Source organism: Manis pentadactyla, chromosome 6, assembly GCF_030020395.1.
Source record: "Manis pentadactyla isolate mManPen7 chromosome 6, mManPen7.hap1, whole genome shotgun sequence".
In the NCBI taxonomy this organism is placed as follows: domain Eukaryota; kingdom Metazoa; phylum Chordata; class Mammalia; order Pholidota; family Manidae; genus Manis; species Manis pentadactyla.
Genome location: NC_080024.1, coordinates 134,373,756 through 134,391,060, shown reverse-complemented (window position 1 = coordinate 134,391,060; position 17,305 = coordinate 134,373,756). Strand labels below are relative to the sequence as shown.

Sequence of the window (17,305 nt, the reverse complement as noted above, 5' to 3'; positions counted from 1 at the left end):
TGTATCTGGAGTAGAGAAGTCAGTAAGATTAAATGAGGTCATTAGAATGGAGCCCTGATCCAGTAGGATGAGTGTCCTTATAAGAAGAGATACCAGGGGGCTTACTTGCTTTCCACCATCCGAGGTCACAGTGAGAAGGTGGGGGGTTGTCTGTCAGCCAGGAAGGAGGGCCCTTGAGAAACTGAATTGGCTGGCACCTTGATATTAGACTTCCCAGCCTCCAGGACTGTGAGAAATAAATCGGTGTTGTTTAAGCTACCCAGTCTATGGCATTTTGTTATGGCAGCCTTAACTGACTAATACATGTTATTTAGAAATATGACAGTAAATAACATAAGAAATAGCTAAAGCCATTGAGAGTGAATATCTCTGGGACGTGGGTCTCAATCTGGGGAGGGCTGGAGCAGGGACTGCTATTTTTCATTGGTGGACTTTTATTAGTTTTGATTTTTCAAGCCATGTATGTATATATTTTGACTTTTAAAAGTTAATCAATTAAAAAGCCACTAAAGATAATTTGTTGGCTCAGGTGACTATAAAGTACAGAAGCAGGGCGATCTTCAGAAGTAGATTCCCCAGGTCTCCAGCTCCATTTTTTGATGGCTCAGCAGCTTCTTCTGAACTCACGTGGTCAACAAAAAGGCCGCAGCAGCTTCGGGCCTGGCGTGCACCCTCTACAGTGCCACTGGCGGAGCTTCTCCCCCAGAAGTTCTCAGCAAACATCTCCTTGTACCTTATATGACAGAATTTGCTCCAGTAACTATGGCCAAGGAATTGAGCTGAGCTAATTGGCTTAAGCTGACCATGACCTCCCCTGAAACACACTGGTTATAGGGGCCAGGGGTAGGTGGTAATCTGGGAGGAATTGGGATTTCTCTTACCAAGAGGGAAGAGGGGGAGAATACTGAGTGACTCAAAATGGCAAAAGTCCACTACGCATGTGTTCCTCTGAAGAATTCCTTCTTCTCCCTATGAGTTGTAGGCACCCGCTGATACTTGAGATTGATTCATTGGTTGGTTTGATGACACTTAAGTGCTAACTGTTGCTGTATGTGACCTAGAAATAGAGAAAGCTGGAAACAGAGAAAATGACTGATAAGGGAAGTTGAAAGAGGGAGGACATCCCACATTGTATAAGGGATTCAGGAAAGCGAAGAATAAAAGGCAGAAATGAGTCCGCAGCCCTATCTTCTTAGGGGAAGTGTGCACAACTGTGACTCAGTTGGACATGATTGAAATTTTCAGCCTCAGGAAAGTGGTTTAATTGAGGGATGACTTCTAGATGGTCCCCTGACTTCAGCTCTCTCCCCAGCCAACCTACTGTGGATGCCCAATATTACATCATTAGAAACTCATTTCTGTGGAAGGAATTCCCATGACCTCTGGGAGGATGGTACATTTGGCTATTACCTGTCACTAAAGCTGTAGAGTTGGTTTGCCAAATCCTTCTTAGACAGCTGCAACGGGAGGAAGCCTTAGATGCAGGAGGAGAAGAGGGGAAAAGCAAGAGAGGTTACCCACTCAGCACAGGGGGTGGGGGTGGGAGGAAGCAGAAAGAGGTTTGGATCAAGGTGGGAGCAGGGTAGCATCAGGTTCTTAGCCCCTGGAGAATTAACCTTAACCCAGGTCCTGATAAGGGAGTACTAGATGCTTTCTACTTTGCAGTCAACTGTCTTGCCAAAGTCACCAGCTCTCACATTCCCTCTGACTGATGCCCACAGCTGGAGGGACACTTTGGGTAAGAAGGAGGCTATCAAAACGTCCACCACATCTGCTCCCACCAGCTGAGCTGACTGCTTTCTCCAGGCAGCTGGCTTAATTCCCAAACCTGTTTATGCCTGTGGAACTTGCTGCTGTAATAGTGCAATTTAATTACATGTTATATAAACCAATTAAACACCATTGCAAAAAAGGAAAAATAAGTTTTTTTTCAATGAAAACTAAGTTGAAGTTTTGGAAAGACTCAAAAAAGACTAGTCACTTTTTAAATGCTGCTGTTAAATATGGGTGAAATAACCATGAAATGTTGGGAAAACATCCATAAAACCAATAGAAACTTTTGCACTCAGATTATTTTGCAAGTATATTATCATTCCACTTAAAAAAAAAACTATAATTGGAATTGTAGGCAATGCTCTGTTAGTAAGATTTATGCAAGAAAGACAATTCTATCCAGGAGATGTGCAGTTAAAGAAAAGATCTTTGGTTTACATCCAAAGTTTGTGAATGGATGTACAAGCATACGTTAGATGTTAAAATGCTTCAGTTAGCTGACCAATCATCTCAGCTAAGAGGACTTCAGAGTATGTTGGGTTTCAGCTCCTGGAAACTCCCTCCCACCCTTCTGAATCAGAGGCTGTATGCATAGTGAGATTACGTTTTGGGGCCACAGATGCTGAGCTGGGTGGGTTTCCCAGAGCTCCAGAATGGGGAGTAGCCAAGGAAAAAAAGTTGGGGATGGTTTCAGCCTTAGCCTGTCCCTCTGCAATCTCCCAGATCCATCCACCGCCCCTCCCCTGGGGCGCCTGAGCAGAAGCTGAAATCCAACCTTCACTCTCCTTTCTCCCCTCAGCTGACTGAAGAGGGAGCAGGGTGATTCTGCAGCTGCTGAAGACTCAGGCTCAGAAACGACTGGCATTTGGGGTTCTTTATCTGGCCTCACGACCACATCTGCTGCTCCGCTTTGCACATACTGTCTTCTCCAGCCAGACCTGGGAACTCACTGCCTTGATTATGCTGGGCCCATTCCTGCTTCTGCGTGTTGGCTCAGATTCTCCCCTTTCTAGACTTGTCTTTACCCTGTTCTTCATATACTTTCCAGCCTTCAAGCCTCTGCTTACTGTCTGCTGCCTCCAGGAAGTCCTCCCCCATTACCCTCTGAACTTACTTCATGTACCACCTTCCTGCACTTAATCTTGACTGCCTTCTTGTCTTTCCAAGGTATAGGGGGATTTAAGGTAGTAAGTAGAGGTTCTTACCTAGGTTTACTGGCATAACCATGCTTTCCCCTAGCTATGAAAATGGAGTTCTTCTTGCGCCCCTGTCTGTATTGTATTTCAGACCCTCCCACCAACATCACCACCCTGTATGATTGCAAAAGTGCCACCATGAACACTACTGTGGTGGACCTAGAGATTCAGGAGTATTTGCTTGATGATGACTTATAAACTGATGTGGGAAAACCAACGAACTCCCAAAGAGCTATAGGGCACACCCCAGAGTCCTGGGTCCCTAGCACTGAAGGGGAAATGGCAGGAGTTTGGGTCAACTTGGTTCTTCCAGCAACTTTAAATCAGAGACTTTCTGTAATCAAGGCACTGGGGTAGGGTGGAGGGAGGAGGGGCCGGAGGGGCCAGAGACGAGTGACCCATGGTGGTATGCACCCTCCAGAGCTGAGGAGCTGCTGGGGAGATGGCCACACACATGAGGACCTCAGGCACGGGGATACAAAATGCTGAAGGAAGCAGGGAGTCCGGGCAGGCTTCCTGCAGGAGGGGCTCTGAGAGGATTTGAGGGAGGAGACTTGGCAGTGGGCAGGGCCAGACAGGGAGTTTTTATGTGGTACTATCACTGGACCCAGATAGGCTTGGTGGCCTCTGTCAGGGTCAGTTCTGATGCCTTCTCTTCAGAGGGGAAGCTGGATGGTTGAGGTACACATTTCTTTCCTAAGTCATGTGATGGAAGTTCCAGAGAAGAGCTCTGACTGGGTTTTCCCAAGATCCAAAGGTTGGGTGACACATACTGGTTGGCTTGGGACAGTCACTTTATGCCTGCTGTCCCTGGGTAACTATTAATAGTGTCCCTTATCACTCTCAAAAGTGTCCCTCTTGAGGCAATAAGATGTATGACCTCCCTACCAGTGCTGTATGTTGGGTGGGAATGGTCCAGCCCCAGGAAGATAAGGGGCAGGAACCTGAGCACAAATTCAGCAACAGTCTTCAGGGGTTCCTCTGCTGTTAGGGTCACCTGTCCCTCTCCAAACACCCACGACACCATCCACACTGCCTGCTCTTGCTTGTTCCTGCATATCACTTGTGTGGCAGTCATCGATGCAATGCAGAGTACACAGTGGAGTTAAAAAACAGAGCAAAATGAATCCCTTTTCCAGGGGATACAATTTTTTTTTTACACCTGAGCTGGAGCAGGAAATGCCTTTTCTCTGAGAGAAAGGCTGGCATTAAATATTCCTGTCACAATGGACACCAGGTGGAGATAGAACTTTTTGCAAAGCAGGAATTAGATAGAGGGAGTGGTGTGATGAGTAATAGGACTCAGAGCACCAGGAACTAGGGCGATGGGCAAGACCACAGAGGCAGGGGAAGCTGCCAAGTGAGGCCTGTGGTCACTGAAGCTTCCCTGTTTTGTTGTCTGGAGCTCTGAGTGCCACCATTACCTGCCTGATACCAATCCCTACTCCCGCGGACCAACCCTTGCTCCCACTGCCCTCTGGTTTCCCTCCCCACACCTGCCCCCTGCCAGCCTCGAACCCCCAGCCTGCTTGGCATTAGACCCAAGCAGACAGGGCTGGGGGTGGCATCCAGGCCAAGTCCACAGCATGAGCCTCCCCAGGCACCACCAGCCAAGGAGGTCAGGTACAGAGGGCCACCTTGTTAAGCCCGTGAGATGCCCCACACCTCCCCTTGCCCTTGCAGGCGATCCTGTGGCACCTGAGATCGCTGCTCTGTGCCCCCGGCCGACAGGAAGACTGCCTCGTGCTTTCTTTCTTTTCCTTGTCAGAGAAAGAAAGCTTTTCTTTTTTTTTTCCAAATATGAACCTTCCAAATATCTAATGTTTTTCAACAATAGAATACTGAATATTCTCGGTCTGTCCCCATTCTGACTGAGAAATAGCCATTCCTGCTTCAGCAGCCAGAGAGCAGAGGGAAGGAGCCCTCAGCAGGCGTCCTCCCCCCTTCCTGCCCTGGAGGTCTGGGCAGGGGGCTGCGGGGGGCCAGGGCTTCTGGGCAGCCGCTGCCCTCTCTGTCTCAGCTGCTCCAAGCCATTCCCTGCCGGCTCCCCTCGCTCAGGTTTGCCCAGCCACAGGAACACTTACCGGAGGCCAGAAAAATAAAATGTGCGTGACTGAGCAGCGGGCCTGGGCGGGGCAGCCTGACCAGGGAGACAGGCTCTTCTCCCTCCTCCCCGGCCCAGTCCTCACTGTTGGCTTTGGCTCTGGGCTCAGCCCTCCCTCTTTCTCAGGGCTACTTTAAGATTCTAGGCCAAGGTCACAGGAACTTGAACTTCTAAGGGGCCATCGCCCCTAAAGCAGTGCACGAAGGAGGATTCACTCGCCTTAGGAGATGCTGTCTCCCAGGGACCCACGGACATGCGCAGTCTCCTCCTCTTTCTCTGAATCAGACCAGGCACACTGGCCTGGCGCCCTGCCAGGCAAGGCGGGATGGGCTGGGCCCCAGTTCACTCTCCACAAACACTTCCTGGGCTTCCCCAAGGTACCCCACCTCGGGCCCCTGGGCTGAGGGCCTTCATTCTGCTTTGGCCTCCCTCCTGCCCCAGAAGGCTGTTTGAAGACGACTGCCACCCCATTTCAGGGCCTCTCAGCCCTTCCCAGCAGAGCGGGGACTTGCCCATCCTGCTGGGTGGGGCTCACATGTGCCAAGTGCACCTGGGAGAGGCCCCGTGGAGATAGACTCTCAGGTTGTGGACAGTGGCCCCATGACAAAACACAATGTCTCCCCTGTGGCATTTTACTTCTGCCTGACTTCTGCTGCCCATTTTGTTCAGTTAACACTTTGCTAGAGTGTTAGGAAGGTTTACAACAGGATTCTTTCCTTTAGTAGGGAAAGCAAGAGGTGTATAAATAATTGCCATTAAAATCAATAGCTGTTGATCAAGCACCTGCTGTACCTGGTATTGGGAACAGAGAGAAGAGGAAAATGCTGAGTGGAGTCCAGCTTGCGGGCAAGGGGCTGAGTCTCTTTTTGACCCCCCTCTGGAAATCAGGGAGGGTGAGCCTGGCACAGTGTGTGCTCAGGATGGGTAAGTGAAGGCTGGGTCACTGCCCCAGTAGCCAGAGGTGTCTGGGTTGCTGGGATGCATGGCTCTGTGTGTGTCACCAGCTGGGGGTCCTGCTGGCCTCCCCACTTGGCTTTCCCATACTCACAAGGGTGTTGGTTGTTCAAGTTTGGAGGAAGGTGCTGGTCTCTGGTGCATCCTCCAAATCTCCGTTGTGGGGCCTCAATGCCCAGTGGGGGCTGAGTGATGGCCTGTGTACTGACTGGCCCTGGGTGTTGTGTTTAGGAGTGGCTGATTTTTTTCTTCATTAATGAACTTTATTTTATAGAGCAGTTTTAGGTTAATAGAAAACCTGAGCAGAAAGTAGAGTTCCTATATACTTCTATTCCTCCCCTGCCCCCCAAGTTTCCCCTTAATTAATATCTTGCATTAGTGTGGTACATTTTTATAACTAATGAACTAATATTGATACATCATTATTAACCAAATTCCATAGTTCACATTAGAGTTCACTCTTCAAGTTATACAGTTTTATGGGTTTGGACAAATATATAATGGCATGTATCTACCATTCCAGTCTCATACAGAATAGTTTCACTGCTCTAAAAATCTTTTGTGATTGAACTGTTTTGAGCACTGGTAGTAGGATGACTCTGAGAAAGTCACTGAGCTTCCCTGTGCCTCCACCCTCCTAACTATGAACTGCCCTGGTGGGATTTTGCAAGCAGGAGCCTGGCCTTTTCACCACTGCATCCCAGCAGGTAGCAAGGATCCTGGGAGACAGCCAGTGCTCAATAAATGGGTTGAATCTATCCTCCCTGCCTGACAAATATGTGGGTAAATACTTCTTTAAATCATGAAACTTAACACAAATATTAGTAAATATTAACAACTAAGGCTGATATTAATATTAGTATTAAGTTGTTCATCATCCAGTTCTGATTCACACCTTATCTTCTTATTGCTACTGAGAGCCACTGGAGATCTGCAGAGGGGCCTGGGTGTTTACAGTCCCACATTTGCACACAGATTCCAGCCTCCCACCATCCCAGAGTCATCTGACTTGGGACAGAGAGAAGAAGGCACAAAGACAGAGAAAGGGGGGGTATGTCACTGCACAGTCTAGCCAAGGGCCAGCTGTTTCTCCCCAGGCCAGTGGGCTGGAGCCAGACCCCTCTGCTCCTCGAACACTGCTTCCTTCTCTCGAGGAGAGCCATGAGCATCTGCCCCAAGGAGGCCTGGCCCTTGACAGACAGCGCCAGCCAGTCCTGGAGCCATGGACTGGAGAGACGGAGCCTGGATGATGCCCTCTGGCCCATTTCCAGTCATTCCTGGAGATTCGAGAAAACAAGTCATTTGTCTGGAGTGTTCCTTAATGATCTAATGAGAGTGAGATAGTCACATCATAGGGTTTGAGGGCCTCCAGGTCAGGGTCTGGGAAGGCACCTGAAATCATTAAGGCCCTTTCCTGGCTGAGGGGTCTGGAAAACACACTTTTTCTACCCAGATGTGAAGTGGTGCCCAACACCTGATAGGATGGGTGAGGGTGAGAGAGTAACTTAACACAGAAAGTTACTAACTTGACAGTCTCACCTTGAATCATAATTTTATTTTCTAAAAGATTGGAAGAGACCTTAGTGATCACTCCCTCCTTTCACAAATGGGAAGACTAAGGCTAAGAGAGGGAAAGAGGCTTGTTCAGAGCTCCTGCTGGCCTCCTCTTGTCTCACAAGCTGGGATTTTTTCTCCCTGTTTTTTACTTGTAACACTGATTTTTGAGGCTTAAAGCACATTCTAAAAAAAAATCAGGACACTGAAAAAAATTATACATGCTATTTATTCACTCTCACTCAGAGAAGCTGTTAGCTCTAATGACCTTTCCAAATTAATAAAATCTGTAAATGCTCAATTGTTTATTGCACACATTGAGTTACACCTCTAAATGACTGGAGGACCTGCCTGTTGCCTGGAATATTTAGCTCCAGAGCTCAGCAGCTGGGAGAGCTCCATGCCCCGGGCAGTGGTGCTGTGATCAGATCCCTTGAGAGAGGACGCGAGGCTGCTTGTCCCTCTAAGAGCCTTGGTGGAGCAGCCCACGGCGTGCTCAGCCCTGACCGAGGGCCTGTGTTAGTGGCAGTCCCTCTCTTTCCAGGGCTCCTGTCAGGGATTTCTTGGGAGAGACAAAATTTTCAGACATGAATATAAGGCAGTGCCTAAGCTAGTGCTTGATTGTAGGCTATGACATCAGAGAAAGCAGATGTGGGAGGCATCTGAGAGGCTTGATGGAGGACATGGAACTTGATGTAGATCCACTAACAAGAGTTGGATTAGGTCAGGTGGAGGGCACAGCAAAGGATTTTCTAGGCAGGGAGTGTGAGATTAGCAAAGAGTAAGAATGGGAGTAGTTGCACCAGTGTACCTGGGGGAGGAGGCGGGCAGGGACATGATGGATAGGGCTGGTTGGTGGAGGGAGGCCGCATTCTGGATGGTGATGGTGTTTGGACTTCAGGAGGTGAAGAGAATCCTGTTTCTTAAAGCTCAGCCCCTTCCATCTGAGACTATGTTGCATCAACATCCTGCTTAGAGTCTTTAGGATTCCCTGGCCCAGGGTCACACTGTCCAGTTTTTCCTTTTGCAGTCTCCTTGTCTGAGCTCGTGAATAGGCCACTTTGACTTTCAAAATGAAGATGGACAAAAGTCTGCAGAGGAATGTTGTGTCTGTTGTACTTTTATCGTTTCCATGAATCTGACTACTCTAGGTATCTATGTAAGTGAACTCATACAGAATTCGTCCTGGTGTGTCTGGCTTATTTCACTCAGGTTTCATAATGTCCTCAAGATTCCTCCATGTTGTAGCATGTGTCAGAATCTCCTTCCTTTTTGAGGCTGAATACTATTCCGTTGTGTATATAGACCACATTTTGCCTATCCCTTCATCTCTCAACAGGCACTTGGGTTGCTTCCATCTCTTGCCTATTGTGAGTCATGCTGTAAGAACATGCGTGTGCAAATATCTAAGTAGGATTATATACTTCTAACATATACTTGAAGGAGGATTTGAGCTTTCAAAAAAGTGCTTCAGGCTTTCAAATTATCAGGGATGGTGGGCTGGTCCTCACTATCACTCCTTAAGGAGCGGATTGCCAGCATGCCATCCCCCTTGAGCAGAGCTCTTCATTACCCTCTGCCAGGGACCCAGATTGAGGGCTGGACTCTGGCACACATGGCCCTTCCCCACACCACGCTAAGCCTCTTCAGTCTGCATGTTAGCCAGTGTCAAGGCCTCTTTGCCTTCACTTCTCATCCTGAAACACATCAGTCATGTTGAATTTGTCCCTGGCTGAGGTAGCAAGTGCTTTGTGCTCTCTCTTGGTAAGTTCTTTCTCCCACCTTCTAAAATGTATTTAGCCAAGATGATAAAAGCCCAGGAATGTCACTGATGCACACTTCTGCCTTCCTGTCCTGTGTTCTCCCCCTCCCCTACCCCCTCCAAAAATCTACCCAGCTGCTGCTGTGGAGAACTAAAGGGCATCTTGTCTTGAAGCATCCCTACCTTAGGGCATTAATTGCCTCTACAGATCCCAGACTCACTTAAAACACATTAAAGTGGTGACACACTCAGACAGAAAGGCAGGAGAATTCACAATTCAGGTTGGCATTGTCATTAACTCAAGTCTTTGGTGTCAGCTCCCTCCCGAACTGAACTTACCGCCTGGCCTTCCAGTCAACCTCCGCAATGCATTTTCTGGCCTTTGTTGGTTTGTGTCAGTTCTTGAACATTATTTAAATGTAGTTTGGGGCCCATGCATGCAATTACCATTGTGTTATTATTCAGAACCAGATTGTTAAGATTCAGGCAGCTGTACAAGGAGATGCCCTGTGCTGTGAGGTCCAATTTAGGAGGGCCTTCCGAGCCGGCGCGCAGGGTTGCTAGGCAACCCCATGCTACCGAAGAGGAGGCCTCACTCCGAGTGGGAAGAAGGCGAGCGCCTTCAGGGAATTGGAGGCAGTGGTCAATCTGAGACTGGCATGGCGCCGGGGAGAGGGAGGGGGACGTGCGAGGAGCCAGGGCGCCCACCCAGCTGGCACACGGTGTTCCTGCGAGGAGAGTGCTGCTGGGAGTGAGGACGCGGCGAAGGTGCAGAAGTCCGAGGTCGGCCAGGAAACCAGGGAACTGCCGAAGGATACCCAGAGCAGACGCTAATATGCTTCTCCATCCCTTTCTTCTCTTTGCAGGAAATGAGCAGGTTTGCGGAGAGGCTGCTGGCCTGAAATTTAAGACGAAGGCATCGTTGCTTGTGAGTATGAATTTCGCTTTTTCAGGTCTGTGGTTTGACAATGTTCCTGGGAAGTGGGTGGGTTTCCGTGTTTGGAGAGGGAAACATGACCGTGTGGAATCGAGGCTTTTGGTTCTTCCAGAGGGCGCCTCTGGCTGGTTGGGGTGGACCCAGGAATGTAAGGCTTCAAGTTGAAGGCAGCTGGTTTGCTTCCTGGCTCTGCCCTCTGAGTGAAGAGTCCTCCCACTGGCTCAAGAAAGAGGGGCCCACCCGTTTGGTTGACTGGCCTGCGGGGAGAACAGGGGTACTCTGGGGAAAGGAGGATGTGCACTTTTTCACCCCGGGACCACAAAGACTTTGTACAATTCTAAGTTTGCTGCTCAGTCGATCCAATTTAGAGCAGTAAATTCTCATCTAGGCCATGGAACAGTGTGATAAACTAAGAGCAATCAGATGACCCAACCCATTACTCCATCTGATAATATCATTAATCACCGGGTGCCTGGCATCCTCTGGAGGCTCCGAGAGATACAAGAGGAGCAGCAGACCTGGGCTCAGTTTCGGAGGGGCTTTCAGTCCAGTGTGGGGATTGAAGACATCTGCACATGAGACCATTAAAAAACTTTATGAAAGGGTGTAAGGTCCCCTCTGGCTCATGTGGCACAGGCAGAACCACTGGTGACAGGACTGGTCACAGAAGACTTTCTGGGGAATAGGGTCTTGAACTGGGCTGATAGGGGAGGGAGGCCATTCCAGGGAGGAAAGAAGAGGGCAGACACACCAGGATGGAGGCCCCCAAAGGCCTGCTGGGAGGATGTCGCCAACATGGGTCTGACGGGGAAGGAAGGCGACCTGGTGACACTGGGCAGGGTCAGGTGGTAAAAGGCTTGAAATGGCTTCATGAATGGTCCATGTGCAAAGAATCATGATGGAATAAGGTATCCCTCATCTGTGTAAATAAAATTACCTTTCTGCCAGTTTGTGACTTATCACTCACATGAATGGCTATATGGATTTGTCACCAAATTTGAGGTTGTGTTTGACATTAATATAGACGCTAGGTAGATTACAGGAAATTGACATTGCAAGTCGTCCCCATACCTTGGAGAGGGAGAGAGAGAGACAGCCTTCTCCAGGCAGCTGCAGCAGAGGGCCACCAGAGGCCCTTGAGGTCAGGGATGGGGATGCACCCTGAGCTCCAGGCGGGCAGTTGCCGGGACAGTGCTCCCAGCTTGCTTTTCCCCGGACTTGCCTCTCACAAAGGGAGCTCTAGGTACTGTGCCCATGAGGGGCAGCTTGAGATTTATTTATTTAACATAGGTTGGTTATTTGTTCCAAGCAAGCAAGGGAAGCTAACTGGTTCTAAATCTCAAGAACTACAACCAGTATTGACATAGTGTTACCAGTTTACAGCATGTTTGACAGTTTTGCCTCTTAAGAGCTTCACAGAGGCTATCAGTATGGTTGTTTTGCAGATGAGGAAACTGAAGCTCAGAGTAGTTGGCCTATTTTGCTTGAGTTGGCCAGCTAGTAATTGATAGAGCTGACATTCACACTGACTTTTCTGCTCGTAACTGGATTCTGACTGTGCAACAGGCCGAGTCTGCCCCTGCCTCCTGCCCATTCATCCTGGGCAAGAAGAATACTTATTGTGGGGCCCCACAGGGGTCTGCTTGTGGGAACTCTCTACTCAGGGTGGGCAGCGTTTTGCTGTGCTGGCTCTCATGGTTGAACAGTGTCAGACTGGTGGTCTTTGGCCAGGCAGGAAGGTGGTTATGGTTCTGCCCTCAAAGAGGAAGGTGCGTGTGTGCTTCTGTTGCTAGATAGAACCCTCTGGAAAGGTGCAAGAGGGTTCTACGTACAGCTGTTGCTTCACTGATTTAGGCTGGACTCCCTAGAAGCAGGGCTTGAGACAGGGTTCGGGTACATGTGAGGTATCAAGGGAAAGCTCTGAGGGAAAACTTGTCAGGGAGGCGCAGAAGCAGGATAGGGAGGTGGAGCCGATCAGATGTGTCAGGGCAGGGCTCTTCCTTGGCTTGATCCATATGAATAGCCCTGCAGTGAAGTCTGGCTTGGGGACAAGGGGCAGGCCTCGCATACCCCCTCATCAGTCATCAGCCACTGCAGAATGGTACTGCTGGTGTCACCTCCAAGGCATCCACCTTGACCAAGAGCCAGAGTTTAGAACACTGCAAGTGAAAGCGGCTGGGGAGTGGGTGCCCCAACGAGTAGAGGGCCTGAGTGGGGCATTCATTGCATTTACTACCATGCTTATGAGCATCACCATTGTGAAGACAGCCAAATGTACTTTACATCTGACCCAGCAAGCAGTTCATTGTGTTAAGTTTGCATTTTAAGAGTATAGATATTAAAATAGAAATCAGTATTGTCAAAGTCTGTTTTCACCAAAGCAACAGTGTGCTTCTTAAACTGTGATTTCATTCTTAATGGGTAATACAGTCCTATGGTTCTAAATTCAAAAGTACCAAATAGTATACTGTGAAAAAAAAAGTCTCCTTCCCACTTCTGTCCCCAAGCAGCCTGGCTCCTCTCCAGGTGACAACCCCACCATTACCAGGGCTTCAAGTTATTTTCTAGTGATAGTTTAGTTTGTCTACACTGATAATGGTGTGGTTTAGATTTCAAAGTTTCAGTGAGTCTGATCAGCACACTTAAAACACCACCTTCTTGGTCCTAAAGAGCCAGAGTGGTAGCTGTTCTAGAAGGGGTTGAGCTGAAATTTGCCTTTTCTTTGGAGGAAGAGCAATTCACCAAGTCAGCACTCAGTGGAAGGCTCCAAATACATATAAACTTCATAAACATTTCTAAACTCCTTCGAGTTACTATGTAAACAATTGATAAAAGAACTGCAAATTGTTATTTCCTCATTAAAGCAAATCACAGATAGAGAATTTGAGATGTTGCATTACCACCCTTGAAATTCCCAAGTATTTAAAGTAATTTAAAATTTCACTAAATTCACTATTTAGTTCAAATTATTTCATGTGTTTCATTAGGCATCTATTACCTAATGTCATTTGTATATTAGTTGATGACTTACTGAAATGTGTATTTTTTCCAAAGAGTTTTTAGATCTACTTCAGTGTCAGCACCATGTGAATTTTTCACTGTGGTTCCTTTTATGAAGTGACTTTATGGTAATTTGGAGGCACTTTCTCAACATAGGAGCTGGTCAGTGATGGAATGCATACTCGGTTGGTGTGCTCCCTTGTCATGGGAAGTGTGGAAAAGCAGCTAGGTCATCCATTAGCAAAGTTACACAGGAAATCTACCCGTGTGACAGGCAGGCTAAGACTCTTAACGTCTTGTCATAGCTAATGGTCTGTCTAGTCTATGAAGCTTCATTACCGTTATGGCCTTTATAGGCCATTGACCTTGTTTGGAATCCAGGCTATTGTGCTCACACTGTGTGCTTTTATCTTCCAAATTTTGGAAGGTTTTGTCTAATGCCTATAAATGTCCATATAGAACTTACTTTGTAATCTTGTAGGCCTGGTGTGTATGTTTTCCTTTGCAAATGAGCTCCCTTTTTTCATTTCTCCTTCCTGTTTACACCCTTTCCCAGGCTGCAAGAAAATCCTCTAGCTTGTGCATGACCTGTTTAAAGCCCCAAGACAGATTTTGGTGGCACCCCCATGAAGCAATGAAAAAAAAAATCTCATTTCCGTCCAAGAAATAGAATCATTATCTTGATTGAAATAATATGTTTCTTCAACCTGCAAGCAGATAAAGCATCAAATCGGTGGAGTTTTCTTATCACTGCCAGAGTTTGCAGGACACAGAATAATGGCCTGTCAGCTGCCTCTGGTGGGGTGGGCTCTGTAAGGAAGAGCTCACAGCACTTGGCCTGATTTGGATTATATGATGTCTGGTACAATGTAAAATAATTCCATTAATGACAAATATTATTATATTTAAGGGGAAGAGAGTATAGGCCTAGAACAGCATGAGCAGTAAATGCAACTACTATTACTACTATGGTGGTTGTTTTTAATTAGACCATATCTAACACATACCAGCAATTGCAGGAGTGACTTAATACAATGGATGTTTATACACTTTTAGGATGAAAGTGTTCCAGAACCCCATGCTTGTTAGGCCTAGGCAGTCAAAGTAAGAGGGTGATTGCGTTTGAGAAAGAAGAGGCATCCTGGTTTTGGGCGGACAGCCAGAGGCCAGCAAACCTACATCTCTGGGAAGGAAAGTGAAAATGCTGGGGACAGGGAGGCAGAGGGTCCGGGTTCCAGCCCAGACCCACCTTTGTTACCAGGCAGCTTTGGGGTTTTTGGGCTGGAGTCTACTCATTGTTCAGAGAGGGATACAGGGGGGTGTCAGGAGGAGGAGGTAAGGAAATGTGTGTGCAAAGTCCAATACTCTGATTGTCCCCTCAATACTCCCTGTCCCCCATCCACTTAGAGGGGAGGCTCTGCTATGTCCTGGGCATTCTTAAGTACTTCCTCTTGACAGGCTTGTTCTAACCATTTCGCATGTAATTACTCACTTAATCCTCACAACAATCCTATGCATTAGAAACTTGTATTATCTGCTGTTTACCAGTGAGAATGTGCAGAGAGGTTAAGTAACTTGCCCAAGGTCACACAGTCAGTAAGTGGTAGAGCTGGGATTTGAAGCCAAGCAGTCTGGTTGGAGTTCTTGAAAATTCAAAATAAACTGTACAAATAATACAGTTCAAACATCTGGGGCTTTCACCAGATCTTAAACTGCAATCCTGTACTAGGGAGAAACAATAATAATAACATCTTTGTAATGTTCCAGGAGGTGTAAAGGTGGTTCCTGGGGTAGAGGTGGGTGGTTGAATGATATTCCAGCCAGGATCCCTGATCTTGGGCACCTAGTAGCTCAGATCCTCTCTTTGCATGGATCCCGCAAAGCTGTCCCCAGTGGTATATATACTGTAGAGCACCAAGGTGTGCAGGCTCTGTCCCCTAGTTACTTGCCCCCTATCGGGCCCATCCCCCACTTTCCTCTGGAGCCCTCCTGGGCTCTAGGGGCTGTGCTGTCTGCGAAGACTTCTCCGGAGAAGGATGCCATCCCCCGACACCCCACCCCATGCCCACTTCACTCCCTTGTCTCCCCAGGCACAACACAGTGAAATGAAAGCCTGTATCTTCAGAATCTTGTTTTCAAGAGGAGTGCTGGCCTTTGGGTGAGCGTGCCTGATTACCATGGTAATCATCAGCTGAATGGAGTGATTTTATAATACATTTCCATCAGGAATATGAACAGGTGTGCAGGGGAAATCAACATTTATGAACAAAATAGGTCTTGGGAGATTAATAGTGAACTTAGGGTTGCTCAAGGAAGCAAAAGGGAAAAAGAAAGAATAAATACCTCCACTTGCAGTCAAGGTCCTTCCAGCCTTATGTCTGACCGTTTCCTGTCCTGCCTTCCTCCCACCAGGCCTCTGAGCTTTTCAGTCACATTCCTCCTTGCCCTTCCCTCTCCTCTCTCCTTTCCAGGGCTTATCCAACTGTCAAATCCCACCTCCTCCAGGAAGCCCTCCTTGGTCCACTCACCCTCCAGGAATCTCTACACCCGCCCGACCCTCTGCAGCCCCCACACTGGGCCTTGTGCAGTCTCCCTCAACCCCCAGCTAGCTGGAAGGCCCCCTGAGAGATATGCTTCACATACTATGCAATCCAGGCCACCAGGCACAGAGCCCCTCACCTAACTCCTATTAGCCAGGGTTCATAGTCCTCAAAAATGATGAACCTCCCCTGAGCTAAGAAACTCACTTTCTTCCTAGGGTTCCGATTAAAAACACCATCCTGATATCTCTAGGTTCCTCCAGAGTTCAGGGTGCCAAAGGCCAGGTTTGCTTGTTCCTGCTAGAGACAGGAAACTCATTCCTTCTAGAGATGAAGGCAGCAGTGGGGCGACCCAAAGAAATGCGCAAAGCAATTTTGATTTCTCAGCCTTGAGGTCCCACCAAATAAGTTCTGGCTCTGGATATGGGAAAACCACACTCCTGCGACCAGGAGGGGCCTTCCCACTGCTCTCCAGGCCACCTGGGGCTCCTCAGGCATTGGAAGTGGGGGCAGTGTTCCAGTGCAGGGTGGGGCTGTGGAAACGGCAGCCTTGGCCACCAGGGCCTGACACAGTGGGCCACAGCTTTGTCCTGGGCCTACAAGTATCTCAGAGACAGCATGTCAGGGTTTCTCTGTCGCTATGTGAGCAGGAGACCAGAGGGATGTGAGGGAGGCCTCCACATGAAAGGCCTTCTTCTTCACTTTCAAGCAGGACAATGCATAAGAGAAGTTGCCAGACTCGCTCTGACAAGCAAAGAGCATTAGCTAATATTTTGATTTTAATAGAGAGAATACTAAAGAGCCCCGAGTGTCTCTCAAAACTATTTTGAAGAATGCGTTCTGCGACATGTTCCTCTAGCTGGATCACGCTCCTAAAGACTTGATGACCAAAGGCTTAAACCAAAAAAGAAGGCATTCCTTCACCAACTTTTGTCTCTTAATTCTCTTCTTGTAATGCTTTTCCATTAACAGTAAGTTATGAAAAGATTAAAGTTGGAACAGGAAGCAGTGAGCCTCAGAAGGAGGCCTGAGGTGGCAGCCCTTGCTTTTGTTCTGCTGTGTGAGTGGCTTCGAGGTGGCTCCCCCACTGAGTGTGGTGCCACGGGGCCTGCAGGCATACACCAGGCACATTCAGGGGGGTGGGCATTGCATGAGGGGCTCTGGCTGAGGCAGGGCTAGGCAGGAAACAGACACAAGGTGGGCAATTTGAAGAACTGAGTCCAAAGGCCAATGCATGGTGTAGGGACCCCACAGGACCCTGTGCAGCATCCCCCAGCCCTGGGCAGCACTTATGCCCCTGGGGCGGAAGGGATGAGGAGAGGGGGTGTTGCTGAAAGCAGAGGCAGGGAGGGTGCAATGGAGGCACTGCCCTACCTGGGCTGGGACCTGAGGACAGGGAGATAAGGCATTAACACTTGACCTCCCTCCCTCCCTCCCTCCCTTCCTCCCTCCTTCCTCCCTCCTTCCTCCCAGGCTCCCCCTGGG

The 17,305-nt window shown here is 48.4% G+C and overlaps 1 protein-coding gene across 3 annotated transcripts in view; it reads left to right on the top strand.

Annotated features, from left to right (window-relative positions):
* The window catches only part of ZBTB7C (zinc finger and BTB domain containing 7C), a 336,858-nt gene that overhangs the window by 178,012 nt on the left and 141,541 nt on the right, over positions 1-17,305 (top strand). For all 3 annotated transcript variants that reach the window (XM_036918639.2, XM_036918638.2, XM_057504159.1), the window contains one exon: positions 10,210-10,271. The gene's annotated coding sequence lies outside the window, so the exon portion shown is untranslated. The remainder of the gene's footprint in view (positions 1-10,209; positions 10,272-17,305) is intronic.